This window comes from Otolemur garnettii, unplaced genomic scaffold (assembly GCF_000181295.1).
Source record: "Otolemur garnettii isolate 467f Iridium unplaced genomic scaffold, OtoGar3 scaffold00033, whole genome shotgun sequence".
NCBI lineage: Eukaryota > Metazoa > Chordata > Mammalia > Primates > Galagidae > Otolemur > Otolemur garnettii.
Window position 1 is genome coordinate 1906885 of NW_003852428.1, and position 4894 is coordinate 1911778.

Sequence of the window (4894 nt, forward strand, 5' to 3'; positions counted from 1 at the left end):
TGTTATCCAAAATTTCATCCTAGAAGTAATTTCTTTTCTTTTAGCTCCCGTCCAGCCATCAAACTTCTGAATCTTCACTGTCCATTGTACTGCTCTGTCCATCCGTAGCTGAGATCCCAATATCAAGAGAGAACGTGCAGCTGAGTGCTCTATTCCTGAACGGCTTCACTGAGGATGATGGTCTCTCACTCCATCCTAACTGTCATCAGGGGAGAGTCAGTGCTAGTGATTTGTATATACTGATTTTGTAACCTGTCTTTAGATTTACTGAAGGAGACTTTACTGAATACATTTATCAAATCTAGGAGTCTTTTGGAGGAGTAATTGTGGGTTTTTTAGCTATAAAGTCATATCTTCAGCAAATGCAGATAGTTTCATTTACTTTTTCAAATCTGGAGCTGTTTATTTGTTTCTCTTGACTGATTTGCCTGGCTAGGAATCCAGTTTTATGTCAAACAGTACTGGTAAAAAAGGGCATTTTTGCTTTGTTCCAATTCTGCGGTGGAATGCTTTCAGCTTGTGCTCGTTTGATATAATGTTGGCTGTGGGTTACTCATATATGGATTTCTTTATTTCGAGGTGTGTTCCTTTTGTATCTAGTTTGCTAAGAGTTTTTGTTAGGAAGAGATCCTGGAATTCCTTTAATGCTTTTTCTGCACCTATTCCTAGGAGCATATGCTTTTCCATTTTTAGTTCTGTTTATCTGATGAATCATATTTTTGTATTGTATACAGTGAATCATCATTGAATTCTTGTGATAAAACCCACTTGATCCTGGTGAATTATTATTTGCGTGTATTATTGGATTGGGGTTGCTTGTATGTCACTGAGGATATTTGAATCTTTGTATCTTAGTGATATTGGTCTGTAGCTTTTTGTTTCTTGTGTGTCTTTTCCTGGCTTTGGTGTCAGGATCATACCGGCTGCATGGAATGAGCTATTGAGCTTTCCTTCTTTATCGATCTTTTCTGATTTCAGCAGGACTGAGTGTCATCAGTTCTCTGAATGTCTGGTAGAATTCAGCTGTGATCCATCTGCTCCTTGACTTTTGTTCCTTGGGAGATTCTTTATTAGCAATTCAATCTCCCTAGTCATTATTAGTCTGTTCAGGACTTCTTGTTTTTCCTGATAGAAGCTTAGAGGGGTATATGATTCTAGGATTTTATCTATTACCTCTAAGTATTCTGATTTTGCTGCATGGAAGTGTTCGTATTAGACTCAGTTGATCTTTTGTATTTCAGTGGCATCTGTTGTAATGTCTCCTTTTTCATTTCTGCATAAACCTATTTGAATCCTACATGTTTTCAAAAAGCACATTTTCTCCCCTCTACACATTCTAATACATACTCTTTGGTTTTTCAACTCTCTTACGTAAGATTTTCACATAGTCTGTTCTCTTGACAATCTTCCACTACCCTTATTAACAATTAAAACTTTTCTGACACATAGGAAGGGTTATCTGGAATTACATGCATTGTCAGCCCAGTGCAACAATACCTCAAAGTTGACAATGTCCTCAAAAACAGGGAAATAATGAGGAACTGTCATAGTTCACAGGAGATTAGAAATATATGGCCACTAAGTGTAATCTGTTATTCTCAATGAAATCATGAAATGTAAAAGGAATACTTCAATCTTGCCTCTTTTTTCTCTATTTTGTGAAATAAATATTTTAATTTAATCACTGTTTTTGATTAAGATAAAATGTTGTCAAGATAGTAGAAAGACTTAGTATTTACCTCCACCTATGTTTCTCTATTATTAATATCTGATAATAGTGTGGTACTTTCATCAAGAAAATCAACCAATACTGATATATTATTGTTAACTAATGTCCATTTATACAGATTTCTTTAGTTTTCACCTAATGTCCTTTTCCTGTTCCAGAATCCTGTGTAAGATTAATTGCACTGCATTTAGTAGTCATGTTTTCTTACTGTCTTTTTGGTTGTCACAGTTTTTTGAGCTTGCTTATTTTTTAATGGACTTAAGAGTTTTGAAGAGTGCTGACTAGATATTTTGTAGAATGCTCTTCATTTGGGAATATCTAGTATTTCCTCATGTTTGTACAGGGGTATAGGAGAGAGGGAACCAGAGTGTTTGAGGGTCATTCTCTTTTTTCACTTCATGTCAAGGACACATATTTTCTAAATGACAATACTATTTATATTAATCGCAAGGTAGTGTTTTCCAGTTTTTTTCATTAAAATTTACTCTTTTTCAATTTTTTAAGTGCGTAAGTGCAACATTTTATATCCTCCCATTTTGTGGCACAAAGTCAATGTGGGCAAACCAAAATCTAAGAAATGGGAAATTATGCTCCAGTTTTTTGAGGGAATAATATTTCTGCAAATTATTTGAATTTTCTTACATAGGAAATTTATCTATTATATCTCTATATTTTTGTTTATTTAGGCATATAATAATATATTTTTTTTGAGACAGAGTTTCACTTATTAACCCTTGATAGAGTGCCATGGCATCACAGTTCACAGCAACCTCAAACTTTTGGGCTTAAGTGATTCTCTTGCCTCAGCCTTCCGAGTAGCTGGGACTACAGGCACCCACCACAACACCCAGCTATTTTTTTGTTGCGGTTTGGCCGGGGCCAAACCCATCACCCTTGGTATATGGTGCCAGCGCCTTACCCACTGAGCCACAGGTGCCACCCTAGTCATGTAATTATTCCATCATTTTTTTCCACTGAGTTTTAAAAAAAGTATTTTTTAAGTACATGGAGGGTAGTAAATGCCCCTCTTCTCAGCATAACATTCTAACGACTGCACATTGAACCTGTTATTTTCATATGCCACTCTCCTTTTTATTCCCTAACTGTTGGTCACATTTTACTTCATCTTCTTTGTAGCATTTTCTTACCCTGATGACTTTATATGCGTTATTTGCTTTGATTTGAACATTACTTTTAGAGCCCTCAGATATGATTTTAAGTAGCTGCTTTAAGGAAAGTATTCCTTGACCTAAGTGAAAGGGATGAATTTCTATGTTCCCTCAAAATTCATAGGCCCAAATATTTACACTCAACAAAATGCTAGTAGAATATGGAGCCTATGAGAGGTGACAGCTGATGGGGGCTGAGCCCTCATGAATAGAGTTGAAGGACTTACACAAGAGACCACAAAGAAATCCTTCATCTCTTCCACTATGTGAGGTTTCCGGAAAACAACAGCCATCAGGAAAGTGATGTGCCAGCACCTTGACCTTGGACAACCTAGCCTCCAAATACATAGAAAAACAAATTCCTATTGTTAATAAGCCACTTAATTTGTGTCATTTTTGTTATAGCAGCCAGAACAGACTAAATACTAAGGTATGCAATTTATTTCTGTGTGTGAATGAATCATGTTTTCTATGAAAGGCATAAATTATTTTTTCTTTATATGAGACAGTCACATCCTCGTCTTTCTAGAAGGTTCCATACAATATCATTAAAAGTACTGACTAGTTAATTTAATTTTTAATCTACAATTCAGCTTGTATCTGTAAAACTATTCTCATAACAAATGCAAGATGTTAAAAGTTGCCTCAAACTATGTTACAAATATCAGTTTGGAATATTTTGATACAAAAGGAAGTAACTTGTGGAAGTTTTGATTGAGTTTAACTTTCTATTCCTGAAAACTATTTCTACATTATGCGTAGCAAAGTGAAGAGTAGCACTAGAAGCCTTTGATGGCCTTGCGTTTTATTTTTAAGTAAAATAAAACAGTTTGGTTCAGTTTGTTTCTACTTACTTTGTTCAATATTAGGAGAACTATGCCAGTGAATGTTGGGTATATTTTCAAAAATGTTATTTCACAGTAGGAGTGTAAAAGATTTCTAGTTTTTGAAGTTTACAAAACAAGTGTAGAGGACAAAATTGCAGTAAAAATTTCAATTTTCATACCCGATACATGCACATACCTAAAATATTTTGTATTTTTTGACAAAAACAAACAAAATACTTGACTATGTCCAGAGCTGTTACACATGAAGAAAATTATATCTGTTTTGAAATTTTATTGTTGTCACCTTATTCCCTCTGGAAAATATTTAAGTGAGAGATCTCATGTTCCTTTTCTTCTTCCTTCTCTCCTTTCTCTCTTGCTTCCTCATTTTTGTCCCTTCTTTCTACGACCTGCCTGGCTGCCTCATGCCTCCCTCATTTTTTTTAAGAAAAAATGTTATTTCCTGCAGATTAAAGGTGATTTTAAAGGCTAAATGTTCAGTTACAACCTTATACAAATTATTCTTGGTTTTGGTAAATTATTTTGTACATTCTTTTATTTCTTCAGAAATCACTTTATGAGTATATAAAGCTTAAAAACAAAAATAATTGAGGTATTTTATCTGATACTCTAACCGTAATAACTGATAACTGGGTCACAGATTAAGGGAACTTATAGTCATTTTTAGAAATAATAACATATCTAGTAAATTCAGCACGAATGTGTCATGTCTTTAATTTACTGAAAACGAATGAATCGCTTTTTTACTTTAAAAAACATCAGTAGTGGTTGGCCAAACATGGCAAGTATTTGAGGCTGTGGCCTGTGGGTTCTATGTTCAAAAGGCTGACAAATATATTTAGATGAAAAATATAAGCATATTGAAACTTGAAATACAGAAATCAATTAGATATTTCAAAACTATGATAGAAAATATCATAAGGCAAAAAATTGTACTAAAGGCATTATATGCAAATTCACAACCTCTTACAACATCAAATTTAGTAGGTTGATTCTGACAGTGTCCTGAGAATGAGATTATTTCAGGACAGTGGAATCCCTGGTATCACTCTGCTAAGTTTTGGTTACAGAAACATCATAAAATTACAGAAGTATAGTTTTGATTTTGTTATAGTTGAATCTCTTTTCTCTTTGTCTCTGGCTCTGGC